At 39.7% G+C, this 23,526-nt stretch overlaps 1 protein-coding gene across 7 annotated transcripts in view; it reads left to right on the forward strand.

The window, feature by feature from the left end:
* Positions 1-23,526, forward strand: part of LOC105495658 (peroxidasin like) — a 507,670-nt gene that overhangs the window by 114,507 nt on the left and 369,637 nt on the right. Inside the window, exon 1 of one of the 7 annotated variants that reach the window (XM_071068252.1) lies at positions 22,409-22,763. The exons of 5 other annotated variants lie outside the window; for them this stretch is intronic. The gene's annotated coding sequence lies outside the window, so the exon portion shown is untranslated. Of the gene's footprint in view, positions 1-22,408; positions 22,764-23,526 lie in introns of those variants that run through there. One more of the 7 variants, XM_071068256.1, reaches the window with a different exon arrangement.

A 23,526-nucleotide genomic window follows, 5' to 3' on the forward strand; every position in this document is an offset into this window, starting at 1 on the left:
TAGAATGGAAGAACAGTTCTATAATTTTTTGGCCTGAAAGCTAAGCTCTGGAATTTCTAACTCACCCTCCTCTAAGACAAGGAGAAAATGATTATAATTGAATAATGCATTAAATCTGTTCTGAAATGATAGTCACCACAAATTATTCAAAACAATATCTGAAGACCTATTGAATTTGAAAGAGAAGTATATAATGCAGGTTGGGTGAAGGAGCCCAGTGACTCACTGTTTGAAATTTGCCTGCATTCATCAGTTTTTATTTTCACCTGTAATATACATATAGTATTATTGAAAACAATGAAGGCAAAAATGGTAAATACTACTAACTGAATTGCTAATAATAATTCTTATAATTTGTCATCTAATGTAGAAACTGTTATCCTGAATGTACTTGTAATCATACAATTTTGAAAAAACAAATGACAGTGTTCAATGTTAGGATGCTTTCTACAAGAAACCTAGATAGTATTGTATTAGAATTTCTCTCTGTGTGTATATGTGTGTGTATCTGTGTGTGCATCTCTGTATCTGTATGTATATGTGTGTATATGAATTTGTGTATGTGTGTATATGTGTGTGTATATTGTGTATGTATATGAGTGTGTGTATATACTTGTGAGTGTATGTGTATATGTGTGTATGAGTGCATATGTGTGTATATGTGTGCATATGTGTGTATATGCACTTGTGTGTATGTGTTTATATGTATGTATATATGTGTGTGTGCATAAGTGTATGTGTGTATTTATAGGTATATGTGTCTATGTGTGTATGTGTGTTTGTTTATGTGTGTATGTGTATGCATGTGCATGTATGTGTTTTTATGTATGCATGTTTATATGAGTGTATACATGTGCATATACTTGTGTGTGTATGTTTGTGCACACGTGTATTTGTGTCTGTGTGTACACATGTGTATATATGGGTATATGTGTAAATGTGTATGTATGTGTGTGTGTATACATGTGTATATGGGTATGTGTGTAAATGTGTATGTATGTGTATTTGTGTGTCTGTGTATATATATGTTTATATGTGTGTATGTATATGTGTGTATGCATGTGTGTGTAGATATATGTGTGTGTATATATGTATGTGTGTGCATATGGGTATGTATATGTTTGTGTGTGTATGTGTATGTGTGCATGTCTGTATACATGTGCATATACTTGTGGATGTATGTATGTGTGTGTATTTGTGTGTATTTGTTTTTGTATGTGTGTATACATATGTACATGTGTATGTATATATGTGTGTGTGTATGTTTGTGTGTATATGTGTGGGTATGTATATGTGTCTGTATGCATCTGTGTGTTTATATGTTTGTGTGTGTATATGTGTGTGTTTGTGTGTGTGTGTGTATGTATATGCAGGCATACCTTGTTTTGTTGCACTTTACTTTATTGCATTTCACAGATGCTTGCATTTTTTACAAATTGAAGGTTTGTGACTACCATGCCCACAGCAAGTCTGTGGGCTCTATTTTCTTAACAGCATGTGCTCACTTCATGTCTCAGTCTCACAATTTGGTAATTCTCACAATATTTCAAATCTTTTCATTGTTATTATATTTGTCATGGTGGTCTGTGGTCAGTGGTCTTTGATGCTGCTATTATAATTGTTTTAGGGTGCTACAGACCATGTCCATATAGGATGGTGGACAAATGTCCTGTGTGTTCTTACCTACTTGACCAGCTATTTGTTACCTCATTTGTTTCCCTATTCTCAGGCCTTCCTATTCCTTAAGACGTAATATTGAAATTAGGCCAGTTAATAACCCTACAATGGCCCGTAAGTCCTCAAGTGAAAGGAAGAGTTGCATGTCTCCCACCTAAAATTAAAAGCTAGACATGATTATGCTTAGTGAGGAAGGCACGTAGAAAGCTGAGATAGGCTGAAAGCCAGGCCTCTTGTGCCAGACAGCCAAGTTGTGAATGCAAAGGAAAAGCTCTTGAAGGAAACTAAAAGTGCTACTCCAGTGAACACATGAATAAGCGAAACAGCCTTATTGCTAATATGAAGAAAGTTATAGAAGTCTGGATAGAAGCACAAATCAGCCACAACCTTCCCTTAAGCCAAAGCCTAGCACTGAGTAAGGACCACACTGTCTTCAATTCTATGAAGGCTGGGCGATTTGAGAAAGTTAGAGAAGAAAATTTGAAGCTAGCAGAGACTGGTTCATGAGGTTGAAGGGAAAAGCCATCTCTATAACATAAAAGTGCAAGTGCTTAGCATCAAGTTATCCAGAAGATCCAGCTGAGATAATTGATGAAGGTGGTTCCAGATTTCTATTGGAAGAAAATACCATCTAGGACTTTTGTAGATAGAGAGGAGAAGTCAATGTCTGCCTTCAAATCTTCAAAGGACAGGTTAACTCTCTTGTTAGGGGCTAATGAAGCTGGTGACTTTAAGTTGAAGCCACATCTCTTTTACCGTTCTGAAGATCCTAGAGTCCTTAAGAATTATGTTAAATGTACTCTGCCTGTGCTCTAGAAATGGAACAACAAAGCCTGGATGACAGCTCATTTCTTTGCAGCAAGGTTTAGTGAGTATTTAAAGCCCACTGCTGAGACGTACTGATCAGAAAAAAAGATTCCTTTCAAAATATTAGCACTCATTGATAAGCACCTGGTCACCCAAGAGCTCTGATGGAGACGTGCCAGGAGATTAATGTTTTCATGCCTGCTAACACAATATTTGCTCTGCAGCATATAGATCAAGGAGTAATTTTGACTTTCAAGTCTTATAATTTCAGAAATACATTTCTTAAGTCTGTGGCTCCCATAGACAGTGATTCCTCTGAGGGACCTGGGAAAAGTAAAATGAAAGCCTTCTGGAAAGGATTTACCATTTTAGATAGCATTAAGAACATGCATGATCCATGAGAGAAGGTATAATAAAAATATCAACATTAGCAGGAGTTTGGAAGAAGCCGATTCCAACTTTCATGGATGACTTTGAGGGCTTCAAGACTTCAGTGGAAGAAATAACTGCAGATGTGGTAAAAATAGCAAGAGAACTAGAATTAGAAGTGGAGCCTGAGGATGTGACTAAATTGCTGCAATCTCATGATCAAACATGAACGGATGAGGACTTGCTTCTTATGGATGAGCAAAAACAGTGGTTTATTCGAGATGGAATCTGCTGTTAGTGAAGACGCTGTGAACATTGTTGAAATGACAACAAAGCAATTTAGAATATTATGTCAACTTAGTTGATAAGGCAATAGCAAAGACTGAGAGAATTTACTCCAATTCTGAAGGAAGTTCTACTGTAGGTAAAATACTGTCTGACAGCATTGCATGATATAGAGAAATTCTTCATGAAAGAATGCACCAATGCACTGATGCATCTTTGCATCGATCAATGCAGAATACATTGATCAATGTACCAAACCTCATTATTGAATTATTTTGAGGAATCGTTGCAGCCACCTCAATATTCAGCAACTGCCACCCTGATCAGTCAGCAGCCATCAACATTGAGGCAAAACCCTCCACCAGCAAAATTTATTGTGAACTTGCTGAGGGCTCAGATGGTCATTAGCATGTTTTAGCAATAAAGTATGTTTTACTTAAGTACTTTTTTTAGTCATAGTGCCATTGCCCATTGCACACTTAAAAGACCATAGTATAGTGTAAACGTAACATGTTTGTACAGGAAAACCAAAAAATTCATTTAACTCACTTTATTATTGTGATACTTGCTTTATTGAGTTGGCCCGGAATGGAACCCACAGTATGTCCAAAATATGCTGTTATGAGGAAAACTTGGGACTGTAATATCCCCTTGAAACTAGGAAGGAGCCAAGAGACCAAAGAATGACTCAGACAAATTCCGCTTGGTGAATAGATGAGTTTATTAAGACAGACAAGGCACTCCTGGGTGGTGCAGGGCTGCTCTAGGAATCTGCATCACTCCTGTCTCTAAGCTACTTTTAAGCTAATTTTCTGGCTCTTTGCTTACTATGTGTGTGTGAAGACACTGTTTTCCTTGGTAGGCTCTCAGATACTCTCTGAGATGTTTGGGCTCTCAGGGACATCCACTCCTTGGCTGAGCACCATGGTCTTGGCTCACTGCCTGGTCTTCAGGGTTCAGACAGTGGACATACATGCTTAAGTAACCCTGTGGGGACCTGTCATACTACATATGCTTGTATTGAATATATGTAAGCCAATAAGCCTAGTAAATCTTTTAAAAATAAAAATAATTACCTTTGCTATTTCCTTATTTAGTATATTTCTTCCCTCCACTCCCCCAAAACAGTCTTGCTCTGTCCCCCAGGCTGGAATGCAGTGGCATGATTTGGCTCACGGCAACTTTGGGTTGAATCACTTCCCAGGTTCAAGTGATTCTCCTGCCTTAGCCTCCTAAGTAGCTGGGATTACAGGCGCCCGCCACCACGCTCGGCTAAATTTTGTAGTTTTAGTAGAGATGGGGTTTCAACATGTTGGCCAGGCTGGTCTCGAACTCCTGACCTCAAGTGATCCTCCCACCTTGGCCTCCCAAAGTGTTGGGATTACAGGCGTGAGCCACTGTGCTCGGCTTATTTCTCCATGTTTAAGTGAAAAGTAACGGCAACAAAAACCAAAATTGACAAATGGGATCTAATTAAACTGAAGAGCTTCTGCGTGGCAAAAGAAACTACCATCAGAGTGAACAGGCAACCTACAGAATGGGAGAAAATTTTTGCAATCTACTCATCTGACAAAGGGCTAATATCCAGAACCTACGAAGAACTCAAACAAATTTACAAGAAAAAAACAAACAACCCCATCAAAAAGTGGGCAAAGGATATGAACAGACATTTCTCAAAAGAAGACATTCATACAGCCAACAGACACATGAAAAAACGCTCATCATCACTCGCCATCAGAGAAATACAAATCAAAACCACAATGAGATACCATCTCACACCAGTTAGAATGGCAATCATTAAAAAGTCAGGAAACAACAAGTGCTGGAGAGGATGTGGAGAAATAGGAACACTTTTACACTGTTGGTGGGACTGTAAACTCGTTCAACCATTGTGGAAAACAGTGTGGCGATTCCTCAAGGATCTAGAACTAGAAATACCATTTGACCCAGCCATCCCATTACTGGGTATATACCCAAAGGATTATAAATCATGCTGCTATAAAGACACATGCACATGTATGTTTATTGCAGCACTCTTCACAATAGCAAAGACTTGGACTCAACCCAAATGTCCATCAGTGACAGAGTGGATTAAGAAAATGTGGCACATATACACCATGGAATACTATGCAGCCATAAAAAAGGATGAGTTCGTGTCCTTTGTAGGGACATGGATGCAGCTGGAAACCATCATTCTCAGCAAACTGTCGCAAGAACAGAAAACCAAACACCGCATGTTCTCACTTTTAGGTGGGAATTGAACAATGAGAACACTTGGACACAGGAAGGGGAACATCACACACTGGGGCCTATTGTGGGTAGGGGGGAGGGGGGGAGGGGGAGGTATAGCATTAGGAGATATACCTAATGTAAATGATAAGTTAATGGGTGCAGCACACCAACATGGCATATGTATATATATGTAACAAACCTGCACGTTGTGCACATGTACCCTAGAACTTAAAGTATAATTAAAAAAAAAAAAAGAAAATCTAAAAACTTTCTTCACCTATAACTTTCCTAAGAGATGCATTTATTACTGTTTATTGTTTCTGCTTTGAAACAGCAACAATATAATCAGCAAAGTCTCTTGCAGAGTAGAATGTGTGTGTGCACTTGTGTGTGTACCTGTGTGTGGATGTGTGTGGACCTGTGTGTGTTGCATGGACCTGTGTGTATATGTGTGTGGACGTGTTTGTGGATGTGTGTGGACCTCTGTGTGTGTTGCATGGACCTGTGTGTGGATGTGTGTGGACCTCTGTGTGTGGATGTGTATGGACCTCTGTGTGTGGATGTGTGTGGACCTGTGTGTGGATGTGTGTGGACCCGTGTGTGTGTATGTGTGTGGATGTGTGTGGACCTGTGTGTGGATGTGTGTGGACCTCTGTGTGTGGATGTGTGTGTATGTGTGTGGATGTGTGTGGACCTGTGTGTGGATGTGTGTGGACCTCTGTGTGTGGATGTGTGTGGATGTGTGTGGATGTGTGTGGACCTGTGTGTGGATGTATGTGAATGTGCATATGCCTGTGAATGGATCTGTGTGTTTCCTGTCGGCACAGAGAAAGTCATGTGCCTTGAATTGTGTCTAGCGGGGAGCAGGTTCCTGCATCCTGCTCCGCCCAGAAGATCCTCCCAGTTGAATCAGTGCTTTACTCAGCGAGGGCTGCCGTAACAAAGACCACAGACTTGGTGGATTAAATGACAAAAATTTATTTCTCACCATTCTGGAGGCTGAGAGTTTGAGATTAGGGTGCCAGCATAGTGAGAATCTTCTTGGCTTGCAGACGGCCGCCTTCTCCTTGTGTCCTCACATGGCAGAGCAAGAGATCTGGGTCTCTTCCTCTTATAAGGGCAATAGTTCCTTGGATGAGGGCTCCACCATGAAGACCTCAATTAACCTTAATCACCTCCCTAAAGGCCCTGTCTCTAATGCAGTCAGATGGGCGTTTAGGGCTTCAACATAAGAATTTTAGGGGGACACAATTAAGACCACAGCGGCCAGAGTCTCTCTATTGCCTAAGATGAAACCAGTGCTATTTTCATCGCTGTATCAAGTGTACAAGGCCAAGAACTAAAGTAGATCATGGGGAAATGGAATGCATGACATTTGTTTCAGATAATGTCAGGCCTGAATTTGTACCTTTGTGCAGTATTTTAGGAAATTGGGAGCTGAAATTTCATTCACCTCTAAATGTACTTCTTCGTATCAGCCCTGTTCTGTTCCCCGAGGAAGCTGCAAAAGCTGGTTGTCCAAACCACTAGCCTGTGAAGGATACTCAGTAATAGTCGAGGGAGCATGGAGTTAGAGATCAAATAACTTTCCAATTATCAGAGTCCCCAGGCACTCAGTTCTGGAAGCTTCTCAGCTCTCACATTCCCTTGCTTTCAGAGTCACCTTAGCTTTTCTAGCAAAAGAAAGCTCATGTTTTCTTAAAATAACGAACGAGTTGACTCATTTTACGTGCAAGTGAGGGGAACCGTACAGCCTCACACAAATGGCTGCTATTTTCACTTGGGGAGGGAACAGTTAATGAGCATGCTGGAGTGCCCTGTGCTATGGATTGTTGTCTCTGAGGTCTCACTCATCCAATGAATTTGTTAAATAATCATTACAACACCAAGACCAAAACATAATGACACCAAACACAAGATGTATGCGTGTGCGTACGTGTGTGTGTGTGTGTTATAGCACTGGAATTTACTACTCTGATCTGTCTCCCCGATATAATTGGTAATAATAATGATAAGGTGGGAACCTAGTATGTGCCAATTCTGTGCTAAGTGCTGTAATAGGTGATACCAATTCATTCTTGCAAAAATCCTATGCTGAAGGTAAACGTAACCCCTATTAAATGAGAAACTATCATGACTACTGATAGGAAATGATAATTCATTTATTTTCACCTTTTCTTTCATTCTTAAGCAAAAAACTATATTGATTAAGTGCAGTAGTGGGAAGTAAAGGGAACTTTGATTAAATAAAAGTGCTGTTACAGTCAGAGCAAACCACAGAACCACAGCAGGTACAGACAGCAGCACAGGTTCTGCTGACACAGCCTCTGAAGGTATCCAGCCCTTAGCATCCATCCTTTCATTTCTAATAAACATAGTTATGCACATGGCCTCACCTATTGGCCCAGCCTTCACAGAGGCTCTGAACCCACTCAGATAGAATCACACTGTATGGTTTATTGGTTTCAACTTCCATGTAGCCAGAAAAAGACAATGGAAGTCTTATAGCTTAAACATTAACAATATACTTTAAATGCAATGTACCATAAAACCTTATAAGATTTGGATGCATGTAGATTTCATAAAATTTTATTCTAGAAAGTACACTCAGATGGTCTTAATGTCTGCCTTATAGCTCAATGTCTGTTTGTTTAACTTTAAATAAAGTGAAGTCTATTCTTGCGTTGTTATGTTACAAATGGAAAGGCTGGAGAGTAGAGAGGTTAATGCTTTGTTTGGGTTCATACAGCTTGCTAATAGAAAGGCCAGGGAAAAACCTGAGATGACTTTGCTTAAAATTCATTACACTTGCATGATTGACAATGCCTAGCTACTAAAGATTAGAGAGTTTGGGAGTCACGTGGTTCTTTTTTGTGTCAGACAATGTACAAATCAAGATTTAAGGCATCAGCAGCTCTCTCTCCCTGATGAAAGGTTACTGTAAACGTGAGAATATGGGCACCTAAATTCCTGTTGGTCTATTTAACATATCTGCAAGGCTTGAGTGTGAGTTCTCCCTCATATGTGTCACAGAGTTATTGGTGAAACCTTTTTTTTTTTTTGAGACAGAGTCTCGCTCTATCGCCCAGGTTGGAGGGCAGTAGGACCATCTTGGCTTGGTGCAACCTCCGCCTCCTGGGTTCAAGTGGTTCCCCAGCCTCAGCCTTCCAAGTAGCTGGGATTACAAGCACACACAACCACATCCAGATTTTTGTATTTTGTTTAGTAGAAACAGGGTTTCACCATGTTGGTGAGGTTGGTCTCGAACTCCTGACCTAAAGTGATCTGCCCACCTCAGCCTCCCATGATGAAGCATTTTTCACAGGATACTAGGCTAACACACGTTGCCTCCCATTGGTGGGTGGAGGGTGATGAGAAGAAAGTGGCTGTTTCCCCGAAAAGAGTGATGTTTTCGAATATTACTTGAAAAACAGAAGTGTGATTTGGTGGAATATATTATCATCTTCATTAAGATAAAATGTTGGTTTCTAGAGATTTCCTCAAAATAACATATGATTTGATCACATATCTATCAACAATGAAAGATGCTTTGTGTCATTTATAGTCTATGTATTAAAAGCCTGAATGAAAGAGATAGTAGTGCTGGTTTCAAATTCCTTTGTTGTTGTTGTTGTTTTTGAGACAGGGTCTTGCTCTGTCACCCAGGGCGGAGTGCAGTGGCGCCATCTTGGCTCACTGCAACCTCTGCCTCCCTGGCTCAACTGATCCTTTCACCTCAGCCTCCCAAGTAGCTGAGACCATAGGCACACACCACCATGCCTGGAGAATTTTTGTGTTTTTAGTAGAGAGGGGGTTTTGCCATGTTGCCCACGCTGGTCTGAAACTCCTGGGCTCATTGATCCACTCACTTCTGCCTCCCAAAGTGTTGGGATTACAGATGTGAGTCATAGTGCCCGGCCGTGTTTCATTGAAAGATTGAACAGGTTATGTTGTGCAAGAAACTTAAACTCAGCCTGTGTTTATCTTGTGTAAAATGAGGATAAATAATGTAGAGCATAAACCTAGTGTTTCTCATGAAGTAAATACCTTGTATTGCTATTGATCCTAATGCAACGACAGCGTACATTGGTAGCAGTGATTTAGAGCTTAGATACAAATCTTCAGTACATTCTTTACCACGCTAAGCTTGCCTAGTGGTTTGAACAAATTGGACTGTTTACTCTTCTGTGCTGCCCTCCTGTACGAAATGGAAAAGATTTTCTTATTGTCTGCGACTTCCGTGGCATTTCTTTTTATATTAGAATTGACATAAACAATTTCAGTTATTTTGAGTGTATTAGGATCACTGAGTAAGATTCTCTGGACAGATAGAGGCTCTGATCTCTTTGAAGACATAGATTGTGTTTAAGTCTGGAGAATTTGCCTGAAAATAAATTTCAAAATTTCCAGCAAGAATAATGATTGAAGCTACAAAATTGTGACTTCTGATGTGAGCCTAAATATAATCTGTAAAATGTATTTAACTACTGTATTTTGTGTAATTTTTGTGTTTCAATTTGGAGCAGTTGAGACAGGAACTTACGTAACTCTGCTAGGGGATGTTTTCCACGGGGAAGATGAGAACTTTCACTTGTTCGTTAAAGCAAAGAGCATTTTCAGTGGGAGAAGTCACATTTTAGACTGTGGTGTACCACAGCTAGTGAGCTGTGGTTTAGTCGTAGTTAAGAAATTAGTCCATTTTGACTTGAAGCCCTAGCATTACGGTGCTGGCATGGGAAGATGTGTCCATCTGGAAGCCTCTCCCCTTTCTGACTTCAATGACTTCTTCCTTGGTTTTCTCTTGGGTTATTCTCCAGTGAAATTTGGCCCCCACCACAACCTCTCATTTCTTTAACCTTTTGATTTATTACTAAATTTTCAAAGACTTGTTTAAGAGGTTTTTGTAAACAAGGCAAAGAAAATGTGTTATACTTTCATGGACTTTCCTCATGTAAAACTTAATTTTTCTATTTCCTTTATTCCCCTTGAACTTACTATATTTACCACTCCAAATTCCCATATGGATACTGACTGAAAAATATTTAAATCATTTCATATTCAAATAATTTAATAGCTGTCTTTCTCTGGACTTCTTTTTGAGTTTCTTGGAAAGAGACTTTTGAGAACCAACAATAATTAGCAAAGCTAATTGGTATTGGATATTGTTTTATGCTCATCAGTCAGATCCTTGTGGTTTTGTCATAAGCACATGTTGACAGAAATAATCGAATAATAAAAACTCTCAGACTCTGCTTTTAAGGTTTGTTGTCCTTTACAGGGTGGCCTCAGTAAAGAGGGGATGGAGAGGGATGGCTTATATTACAGGCCTTAATCAGGGGCCCTTGCTGCTACTTGCAACAGCACGAGTCTGCTTTTGCCTCAGATGCTCATGGCTGTGTTGGTTCTACTTATGAACAATTCAAATTTAGGTTATAAGTTCAATGGAGACCTGAACTTGTAAAAGACTGCTTATTTAGATCACCTAACAAAGTGGGGATTTGAAATGCAACCTTTGAAACTTCATCTATGGATGTAGGGAGTCACACATCTGCCTTCCTCCCTCTGCTGGCCTGGGCCGAGGATGAGTGTTCTGAAAAATTACAACGTTTGGTAAAAAAGTGTTAATAAGGTAGTGCTTTTAGAAGTAGGCATCATGGAAGAAAGAAAAGAAAGGAAGAAAGAGGGATTGTCTTGGCATTCTTTTGTGGTACTATTAATTAGTTGTGCCTTTGTCTTAATGACTTTTCATGACCTTCCTTAGAAAGTTTTGTTCAGCCGGGCGCGGTGGCTCAAGCCTGTAATCCCAGCACTTTGGGAGGCCAAGTCGGGCGGATCACGAGGTCAGGAGATCGAGAACATCCTGGCGAACACGGTGAAACCCCGTCTCTACTAAAAATACAAAAAACTAGCCGGGCGAGGTGGCGGGCGCCTGTAGTCCCAGCTACTCGGGAGGCTGAGGCAGGAGAATGGCGTAAACCCGGGGGGCGGAGCTTGCAGTGAGCTGAGATCCGGCCACTGCACTCCAGCCTGGGCGACAGAGCGAGACTCCATCTCAATAAAAAAAAAAAAAAAGAAAGTTTTGTTCAACTTTAAACTTTATTTTATACTGGGGTGTGTTTTTTTTTTCATTTTAAATTAACTTTTTTAAGTCTAACTTGTAAATGTTTGTCTCTAGCTAAATAGCCATGTTTTTTGGAAAAACAGTACTTTTTCCACATATGAGGTTAGCTTATCAGCTATTGACAATCTAAACGCAGTTATGTTGGTTTGTTCTTTGCACAAGGGAAAATATAAAAAGCTGGGTTTTATTATCAAAGAGGTTAGGAGGACATGACTTTCTTTAGTATTTCTTTCTTACTTCACAGAGTCTGATATAATCTTTATTAGACTTTTTCCACTAGCTGTTTGGAAGGAAATTGAATATGCAACCTGTGAACCTCAAGGAGACATCCCTGTGGCGGTGAACCTGTGCCGAAGGCTCGTATTTATCAGAGATGTTAAAAGCTAAATCTGTACTAGTTGAGTAATGGCCCATACTGTGCCTCAGTGGAACGTCATTCTTCTCAGAATGGCTAAATCCTATTTTCATAGAACCAGGCTCCTCTTTATGTTATGTCCTTACATTACCACAATCAAAAGTGATAGGAGATAAATTTCCAGAAACTTCCCTGTTGTTTTGGTTTTCTCGTAAATATATTCATGGTCTATCTTCTCTTCCTTCAGCATAGGGTTCACTGGGGTGGGAAATTAAGGAAGCAGTTACCTTTATTGGGGGAAAAAAAAGAGTTGGATAACAGCCTCTTAATCCATCATTACTTGGGGCATCACCCATAAGACTAACTGGTACATATGAGGATGAGATAACCAACCACTTCCCCAAGCAAAGTAAACTAATGAGTCAAAAGAGGATAGAAAGATTTGCCCTTCATTGGTTTGATCAATAGAGAGGTTGTGAAATGCAGATCATAAATATGTAAAGACGTTCTGTAGTAGATTTACATATTAATCCCCAAAATGAAGCAAAAAAAAAAAAAAAAAAAAATCTGGACGTCTGAGATGGCCCATAAGTTGGAGCTGAGTACAGAGAACTGAAAGAAATCATGAAGGAGCCGACAGCACGGTTGCTTGGGCAAATAAGCCTCCGGCTGCAGAGCGGCTCCCACGCTTCAATAGGTGCCCAAGGAGACTCCATGTGGCTTCATCCTTGACCTGTGGCTGGACTCCAAGAGAGTAGTGGGCTGGCAACCTGCTGTTTGAACAGATGGGCCCCATACAGGCAGCCCCAGGAGTGCCACTGTTGGGTGATTCCCAGCCAGGAGTGTCTGAAAGCCCGATTCCTGATTCCTAATGGCATGGTGAGGGAAACATGCTGGGACCCGTCCAATTGAGAGATGTCTGAACCTCCTCGTTTACAGCAATGTAAAGTGAGGCCTTGAAACTTGGTGGGTTATGAGGATTTCTGCTCAAGAATGAAGATGGTGCTGTTCCTGCAGATCTAATTAACCTGGCTTTCTTTCAGTAAGAATGAAGTTAGCTTTTGTAATTAGATTATTCTTTTAAAAATATGCATGCCCTCCTTTATTTTGGAAACATCTGTTCCCCTCAGGTTGATTTTCTGTCTTCAGATTGGCTAGTGCTTAGCCAATTTCTTTTTTCTTTTTGAACCAGTAGTGACTGTACAGATATGCCTGTGGCACCATGCCTTCAGAATGGGCACTGCAAGCATTAGAGCTTAGGATAGAGGGGCTAATAAAATAAAAATTAAATGTTACCATTGGATGTTCTTTCTGTCACCCATGTCAGAAAACTCAGGATCACCCAAGATTCCGCCCTTTTCCTCCAACTGGCTGCAGTCCACTGGGTCACCAAATTGTGTTTGTTCAACTTTCTTATCATTGAACCCAGACCTGCCTTCATAAATTGTTAATGTGTTGCTTTGACCTCATTTTCTGTTCTGCAGTGTGTTCTGTGTGTGGTTCTTGTAAATTCACCAGCCAACAGAATGCCCTTTCTAAAACACAAATCAGATTATGTTATTCTTTTTCTTAAAATTCTTAAATGAATACTAGATACTTGAAAGATAAGGTCGCAGTCTTTTTACCTGACTTTGAGACTGACATGCTTCTGACTCCAATCTTCCTGCACCCATGCCACTGGCTCTCCTCCCCTCACCCAGTGGTACGTCCTCTGGTCATACTGATCTGCCGCAGTGGCTGTGTAGCAAGATTTGTCATATTAAAATATGTAAGGAAAAAATGTTTACTGATCACGATTTTTTCTTGCCAAAGGTAAGTAATTTTCTCTTGCTTTAGGAAAATCTATATTTTCTTATAATCTAGATTTCCTACTTCATTGAACAGAAGAATATCATTGAGATCATTGGAACTGTGTAGAAATCGAAATGTCAATATCTGTGCTATTTAAAAAATGGGGCAACACATTCACGGCTTTCTAATCTTTCGTGCTGGAAATATGCTGAGGGCTCTAAAGTGAAGTTATTCAGGCTGTATTTGGCACACGGACCATGGTTCACTCATTACATACAGCTTTGGTGACTGAGGCATGACTTTCCCTCCACCCCCACGGAATGTCTTTGGCTTATTCACTAGGACAGCTCCATTCTCATTATCACTCTTGTCATACTTTATTACAATAACTATTTTTAAAAAGTATCAGTCTCCTGTGTTGGACGATGAGTTCCATGAATACAGGAACTTCTATCTCTGGCGATTGCACTTGGCCTGCCACACAGAAAGAACTTGGGTCAAGTGGAGTCAGTCATATGACTCTTCTATTTCCATTCAGTAGGTCTTTGGTGATCTTCTAATAATGAAATTATTTACATTCTCATGTAGAAAACTTAGAAAAGAAGCAACATTCATTTTCACAAACTGGAAGTGGTTATATTAACATTTTCTGCTAGGTTTACTTCTAGCTATATACCATATATAATACAGCTGAGATAATGACTATAGACATTCTTTTTAAATATCATATCATCAACATTTTTATCATATCTTGTTATTTTTCATATTTATAGAAATGCAATTGTTAGACTAAAGCATCTGACATATTGAAACTCCTAAAATATAACGACAAATTGCTTTAGAGAAGGGTGGTTGACAATTTCTGTTTTCACAGCAGGAGTGTTTGGTTTTGCTACATTCTTGCTACCATTGACTATTTAACATGTATATTAAATAGAAACGTGTATTTTGTTTTGTAGTTACTACTTCATAAGACACTTTAATATTATTATTTAAACTTTTACCATGTGATATCACATCTTATCACAAGATGAGAAATTGTATTTGCATTCCTTTGGTTATTAATAAGAATGACAGTTTTCTTAAGTCTAGAATTAATTTCTATTTATTTGACTGAAAAATGTCCCTTTATTAATCTTTAAGTTTCTACTGGGTTTTTGATGTTTTCCTTATTTATTTGTAAAAGGCAAAATATTAAGACTATTAACCCTTTCTAATTGATAATAATAATTTCTTATGTGGTTTGCCTTTTGCTTTTTATTTTTTATCATGAGGTTTTACATTTTTAAAGTTATGCATATCTTTTGAGGTAATCGTTTGTCATTTATTTCATTTTTTATGCCCACAAAATATTTCATCATTCAAATCTTATATATTTTTGTTATTTGATTTTTTGAGTTAGATTTAACTTCTTATCTATTTGGAAATGATTTTGATATTTCATATGAGTTGAGGATTTAACCTTTTTCCTTTAATTATTGGTTAATTCTCATGCATATAAAGCACCATGATTTTAAAAAACTACTATTGTCTCCAGCCATCCTGCTCAATGAGTGTTGCAAATACTGGTCTGGGAGCCTGCTAGTCAAGTGGGACTTATTAAATTAGAGACCCCCCAACCCCCCAATTGGGGAACAGTTACTGCTATTTTGCTGATTCCTATTTCATTGTATGAGGCAGTGGGGCAGCAGAGGCTTCCATACCTCTGTTACTCCAACTACTGGCTCATGGCCACTGTGGATCATTCCAGGCTGGGAAGAAAGCATGGCTGTGGTTTCTTATATTACATTATCTCCAGGGACATGGACAGGCCAAGCCATTGCTGTGGGCTGTTATCACATTACCAAGAGAGTTCTAGAGGACTGTTTGAAAACAATTTCATAGTGTACTTGGCTTTAGAGTGAATCTGTTTCCCAGATTGATGTCCTCCTCATCCCACTGGGAAGAAGAACTGAGGACAGAGATTACATATACTTCCCTATGGCTGATTAGAAAGAATGGGAAGATTAGTGGCAGAGGATGCTAACCTTTAAGCATTCCATCCTCAGACTGTGAAAAGAGTATTTGAATTTAGTCAATGGGAAGAACTTCTGAAATTTGAATGTCTAAATTGATGCTAAAACGTATCATGTTACTTATACTCCTTATGTAATATTCATTAATTCATTGAATATTTGTTGCTGTGGGTACTCCTTTAAAAATGTAATAGGAAACACAACAGATAACACACAAACATAACAATATGCCAACACTATTGATAAATAATATAGCAATAAAAGGAAAAAATGGATTCAAGAAGTTGGGAGACAACGTGTTAATTAGTGTGTATGAATAAAGGAGATGAGCTTCTGAGACTTTAAGAGGAAGGCAGATTTGATGAGTTCTTTGAAGCCAACTTTTGTTTTAAGCACCACAGTGCCTATGTGTATATGTGTGTATGTAGGTAAACGAAGAAGGGGTTGAAATTGAAGAGGATAGGGAATAATTCAGAGTGTAGAAAATGATATTAGCCCTGATCCAGAGAATGTTAAGTGACAGCAGAGTTCCCAGAGAGGCTAAGTAGGCAGTGGTGAGACTAGGAGAGCCCGGCTATGTGGGGCTAAATTAGTGATTTTCAGGGAGATGGTTTTACTTGTGAGGGCTTTGCCAAATGTGGGGCTATGATGCTGGTTGCCGTAGTAATTGGGGAACATGAACTGGCATTTGAAGAATGAAGTTGTAGCCTGTTAGACAACCTGTATTATGTGGGACAGACCTAATTGGTAAAGAACTTTCCCATGTCCTCAATTTCCAAAATTTCCCAGCAGACATTAATCTAGGTGAAAAACTGTGCATAATAATCTGAGCCCAGAGCCCACCTGCATTTTACATGAGGTTTCTAGTAGAGTTGACAGAGAGTGGTGATAACTATAATAAGAATAGGAAGGGAAGAGAATAAAAGCAGCACAGTGAGACACAGTGGTTTGTGCCAATGACCATAACAAACAAACAAAAGTTGTCTGAATTTGTTTTCTATTGCTGAATAACACTGAGTGCTTGCCAACAATATCCATTTATTAGTTCCCAGTCTGCCAGTCAGCTGTCTGGGCATCCCATGGCTAGGTTCTTGCTCAGGGTCTCCCACAGCTGAGATCATGTCAGCTTGGACTGCTGTTTCATCTGAGGCTGGGGTTCTTTGCAGGCCATGCAGGCTGTTGGCAAAATTAACTTCCTTGTAGTCATAGGGCTGAGGTCCTGTTTCCTGACTGTCATCTGGGGACCATTCTTAGCTCTTAGTGATTGCCCACTGCTCTCTTCCAAGTGGCTTTCTCTACAAAATGTCCATTTGCTCCTTCAAGACCAGCAAGAGAATGTCTGTGTCGCTTCAAATCTCTGACTTTTCCTCTGACCTCTGGACTCAGACTTAAAGAGCTCGTGTAATTAAGTCAGGCCCACCTGAATGATCTCCCTTTTGATTAAGTCAAAGTCAACTGATTAGTAACCTTAATCACATTTCCAAAATTCCTTTTGCATGTAACAGTATAATCACACAGTGACATCCCATCATTTTCACAGACTCTGCCCACACTGAATGGAAGGGAATTATACAAGCATATGCAGTGTGTAAAATGGAGTTGGGTTCTGGGCTTAGATCATTATGCACAGGTTTTCCACCTAGATTATTGTCTGCTGGGAAATTTTGAAAGTTGAGGATATGGGAATCTTGAGGGCTATCCTGGAATTATGCCTTTTACACTGTCTAGAAGCACCTAGAATACTTCGTGCGGGGACCCTTATGTTCATGGTGACGATGGAATACTTGATCTGACCTGGTAAATCCTAGTCTTAATTTTTGCTTTGGCCTTGACAGTGGATCAGTTGCAAAGACATTATGTGAGGTCTGTGAGTTGGACACAATGACTGCTCCTTTCCTGTTATAAATCATTATAGATATTTTATAAGCCTGTGGATGCAAGTACTAGCAGCCATAAAACCAAACTCAGCTTTGATTTACTGCTCTCTAGGTGGAAACACATAGCATAGATATTGGTGTCCTATTGTAGTAATTCTGAACTGCTAATTTAAACTGGCTAATTTGTCAAGTGTAATTTTCTTTTATACATTCTTTTATTCAATCTGGAGGTTTTGACATGTAAATGGATGGGAGGGAAAGGGGCAGAAAATCCATTTTGGAACACTTAAGGTAAGAACAACATATTCGAGGGGGAAGAGGAAAGTGAACCTTGAAATCCAATTGTGCTTTCTGCCTTCCTCCTTGCTACACTCGAGCTGTTTGCCTACACATCAGTCTTGCATGCCTTGGAATCTCTGCCTTTTTTCTTATAGTCCTGCTAAAACTCAGTACAGCCTGAAAGCATGGTCTATCATGAAGCTTTTTTGTTCAGGGAATTTAGGGGAGCTTAGAGGAGAAGACAAGACAAAAATACCTCTGAGGGGAGCTTCTTCTTTGCTCCAGGATCTTACTTATGAAAAAAATTTTAAGTGTAGGATACCACATTGCTAATTCCAGGGGCAATGTTGTATAGCAGATCTCTGGATCTCTTCCATCTTGAATAATTGAGACTTTATGCCTGTTTCTGACTAATTCCCCATTCCCCTCTCCCCAATATCAAATAAGGGATTATTTAGGAGATTTTATAACTCAGTAGTTAAAAAAAAAGCAAAAATCCAATTTTTAAAATATGCTAAAGACTTGAACGATTTCTCCAAAGAAGACATACAAATAGCCAATAGGCAGATGAAAATTGCTTAATGTCGCTAATCATTAGGGAAATACAAATCAAAGCCACAATGAGGTATCGCCTCAATTGATACCAAATGAGGTATCAATTGGTGTGAGGTGTTACCTCACTGTGGCTTTGATTTGCATTTCTAACAGGCATATATATATATATATATATATATATATATGTATATATGACAATACGTGTTAGTAAGGATGTGGAGAAATTGGAACCTTTGTACACTGTTGGTTGGAATGCAAAATGGTGCAGCCACCATGGAAAACAGTATGGAGATTCCTCAAAAAATTAAAAATAAAACTACATATGATCCAAAAATTCCACTTCTGAATATTTATCCAAAAGATTGAAACTAGGATCTCAAAGAGATATTAGCTTTCTGGTGGTTCCTTAATTGTAGGATTGGCAGCACCTGGGAACTTGTTAGAAATGGAAATTCCCAGCCTCCCACTGCAGCACTACTACTTCATCAACCTCTGGGGTGGAGCCCAGCAATCCCTTCTTAACAAGCCCTTCGGGAAATGCTGATGAACTCTGGACTGAGAACCACTGCTCTAGTCAAATCATACAACTTGCTCTCTCTCTTTTATAGTTGTATCTGTATCATTTGTTTCTCCACTCTGTCTCTGAGCTGCTTCTTACTGAAAAAGCAATGAACAATATTATACACATTTCTAAGAAAAGACTATTTGGGTTAACAAAGGCAAGCTTGATTGCAGCTAAAGAGGAGGTAGGTTAGGGGAGAGTAAGTGGCACGATGCTGTCGCAGATGTGCAGCCCAGTCATTCAGCAGCAAACAGGTTAAGGACAGAGCTATGCGTGAACAGAGGGCCCTGAACACATACATAGAGTTGCTCATTCTCCAAGCATGTGGACACCGCACCAATTACAAGGGCCCCTCACCCCCTTCAAAGAGTTTCTCAGCACTCTCAGGAGGAGATGAGGCAAAAGACTTGCTAGAAGCTTCTTAGTGTCATTGCCTATTCTCTTTTGGTTTTTAATATTTGAACAATGCAATGGTAGACACTAGCCCTCGGTAGCAAACATATCCAGAAAATGCCAACTGTTTTTTTGGCAGCCCTTTCAAATAAAAATTCACTGGCTGGGATTTTTCTTTATAAAACTCTGAGCAGGTAAGATCATATTTAAAATATTCTATACAGATCATTTTATGGTCTTTGTGATGTTCAATATGTAATAGCTGGGTTTTTGTTTTGTTTTTTTTTGTTTTCTTTTTTTAACCATAGCATTTATATAACATAATTTGCTAACTGTATTTTAGCACTGGCACGTACTTTTCTACTTTATAACTTTTCATATTTTAAAATATTTTTACAATGAGCATATACTAATGCATTATGAAAGATATCTTAAATGTGATCTTAGCCTATCTGCTGTCATTTGTATGATAGATTTATACAGATTTCATAATGAAGAGCATTGAGTGTACTCATGCCCAGTGGAAACATAGTGCCCGCTGAGAGATGGAGTCTCAGTGGTTGCTGTGTGCAGACCATGTGCTGCAAATATGGCATTGCACATATGTTGAAAAAATGCTTCAAAACTGCAGTAAAGCCATAGTTTCTATTTACAAGTTGGATTATTTTGAAAACGCTAGTGTTCTTTTCGATTAATGTCACAACCTCGTGACAATATTGTTGTCCATGGCCATATGCTAGACATTTCCTGAGACAGGGTGGGAGTGCCCTAAGAGGGCAGCAGGGCTTGAGACACACGCCAGGGCCTGGGTGACTCTGCAGCCCTGCTTACCTGCAGAGCTGCAGCAGCGTGTGGGCTGAGGGCCCCAGGGCCCTTGCCCAGGAAAACCAGAGGATGCATGTAGGCTCCTCCAGGGAACCTCAAGAGTGAATACATACCAGGGAGCCAGATACCCATTTTTGATTCTTTGGGACCAGAAGAGGGAGAGAAAGTTCAGAGAGAAATGCACAAATAATTCCGGGATTGGTACTGATAGGCGAGGTGGGGTGAGGTGTGGAAGGAAGAGGTAAAACAATGATGAAGAGCAGTTCTCTTCTGGGGACTTCTGGAGGGTGACTGGTGGTGTTGGGGGCTGGGATCTTGGGGATGGGAGGGTTTGTGTCTGGCCTATGAAATCTGAAGAAACCTCCTTCTTCCCTTGTTTTCCTGTGTTCTTACAAAGAGTTTGCTCCATTGAGTGGGTCTGCTCCACGCATGCTCAGGTCCACTGGAAAAGGTGCACTGGAAAATGTGCACCAGTCCTGTATCGAATCGACAGCCTTAAGATCCCCTTCTGGCTCTGGGGGTGATAGTTAGCTCTCTCTTCTGGACAAAAAACCACATGTGTCTGGACGAAAATACCACAACATGTCCCACTGACTTTTCTGGGCAAATTCCAAAACCCTGGTCTTCTAGGGTTCAGTTAGTTCTAGAAATGTGGTGTGAGGGGAAATTCCATACTAAAATAGCACCATCTCCTGCTGATTAAATGAATGTGTTCTACCTCATTAAGTCCCTTAATCACGTATCTTCACAACAGTCCTATGAGACAGAAACAATTTGACGAGAAAATTGGGCGCGGGGACGCTAAAATCCTGCCCAGGATCACACAGCGAGCAAGCAGCAGTCCTACATGGGAGACTCGCTGCCCAGCCACCCGGCTGTAGGACGCCCGTGGTCACTGCCGTGGCCTCGCACCTCCGTGAGATGACAAGAAGGCACCAAAGATTTACTGGCATTTTTTTCCCCACTCAATAAAAGTAAATTTGTGTTTGCACTAGGACTTAGTTTCACTACCAAAAAAGCATTGGTTTTGAAAATGTGTATATATGTAATCAGTTTATTTTAAACACACATATATACGGTTAAATATATCAAGAAAACAATTATTTTTTCTCTGTAATACACCTTCATTTATGAAATTGTCACTGGAAGATGCCTGTGCACTATTAGATATAAACTTCATTGTCAAAGCACTCATGAAAACTCTGGAAAATTCAAGAAACAGTCAAGCAAAAGTATCACTCCTACTTTCCCGTGTTTTGAAGAAGACAACTCTATTTCACACCTCAAGAGCCTCTTCCCAAGCCACATGCACACCACATGCAGGCACCACACAGACACCTGGCCTTTGGTGAAACCATTTCTGCCCAGGCAGTGACTCTCCATTGTGGATAAGATGAGATTACAGTGCTAGGTCATCAGCACGAGCCTCGAGACTTGGATGCTCCATCATAAATGGGAAGGAAACCGTCAGAGTTTATTGTAAATGAAGAGAAAGTGAATATTTTCAAGCATAAATCAAAGTATAAGTGATAGGAATAGAAGTAGCCTGTGAACTTTATAGTGTCTCATTCACATACAAGTTTCAGGGAATAACTTAAAATTAAATGAAACGATTCTTTGCAGCTAATGAACATGTGTCCCGGGAGAGAGTTATGAGTGTACAAAAAGGGACAACTTTGGCCCTTTCACGAAGCATCCTGACTCTGGTGAAGTTGTTCTGATGGGATGGATAACTGGTTAGTGCTTAGCTTCCTGAAGGCGATGCTTATTCATGAAATGAGCACTTATCAGGCCATTGTTCTGTGCAAGGTAAGGGCATTCAACTACCAGGCTTTGAAGTTCTATCAAAGTGTTCACAACACTGCACTACATGCCAAATTGTCCCTCTGGAAGTCAAAGCATGAAGCCCAAATGCAAAGCAAAATATCTAGTCCCTGACTCCTCAGGAATGACATTAAATAAAAGGGATGCATGTAGATCCAAGGATGGGCATAAAGTCATACTACTACTAATAGTAGATATAAATTATTGAGCATGATGTGTCAGTCACTTAATGTCAGCAATCTCTGTATTCTCCACCCCTGATTTAGCAAATCCTACTCCTATTTACAAATGATATGTTAAGTAATTTGTTCAAGGTTGCACAAGACCTATGACTGACCTAAGGTGTTTTAGGTAATCTATATGCATCATAATATCTCATGGAATCCCTGTTTGTAGATAAGAAGACTGGGGCTTAAGGGATTTATGCAAATTACCTGATGTCATAATACTATAGTGTGAGGCCTAAACTTCTGAGCAGGTTTCTCTGTCCAATATGTGTGTACTCTTTCCACTGTAACAGCCCGTTTCCCAGGCTTCAAAATAAAGAGGATGCATTGTCTAGCCTAAATAAATGTTCAACTAAAAGGAAGGAAGGAATGCTTATAACTTCAGAGTGGGAAAAGTGCCAGTTTTTTCCTCTGCATTACCTCGATCATAGGATTGCATCCACCTGAGTTCTTGGGACTATTTGCTTATATGTTTTTTCTGCCAAACCAGATTCTCTGAAGCCATTGTCTTCAAAGATTCGTGTCTCACTCATTGTTTCTCCAGAACTTAGAACAACGTCAGGCATATGGTAGGTATGAAACAAATGTTGATAGATTGAGTTTGGTTTTATGTAGTCAAAACAATCCAGTTAAAATAAGTAGTAATTGTTAAATCAATGTCAGATTCTATTTTTTAATGTTAAATTCTACAGAGTACCTTTGGGACATACAAAATAGGTGTGGGCTAAATGCGTAAGTAACCACTTACAACATGACGAGCAGGTGCTATGCTTTAAGCGTTTCAGTGATCTCCACTGAAGAAACAAGTCTGAGAACTGATGATACTACGATACCCAAGAATGCAATTCTCCTTCAAGTTGGGTTCTTGAAGATCCACCATATGCCTCCTACTTCTCCTTATACTGAGGAGAGCCAGAGCGTGTCCGGACAAATGCTTCAAGAATAATGTTTTATGCGGGAATGGAGATCCAAAGATATCCTTCTTCATACACGGTATTCTTTGAGCAACATGCCTTCTCTTTACAAGAGGTTTTATGAGAAAATCTTTATGGCCCTTCTTAGTTATGTGATTTTTAAGCCCTGCAAACTCTTTATGGTTATTGAGCACATACTCCAGGAATTCATCATGGCATTTCTGAGGAAGGAAGCCCTGTTCCTAGTAGCGGTATTAGCTGGAACCCAGCTATCCTTAAGGTTTAGTGCCAGATCTTTGAGTTTCCATGTTTACTTTCATTGTGGAATGATAAATAAATTAGTGTGCTTTTAGAAAAGTTATAAATTATCCAAAGATTTTATTTTGGGAAAAGATTTTATATGAAGTAGTGTATGTCT

Source organism: Macaca nemestrina, chromosome 8 (genome assembly GCF_043159975.1).
Source record: "Macaca nemestrina isolate mMacNem1 chromosome 8, mMacNem.hap1, whole genome shotgun sequence".
Lineage (NCBI taxonomy): Eukaryota > Metazoa > Chordata > Mammalia > Primates > Cercopithecidae > Macaca > Macaca nemestrina.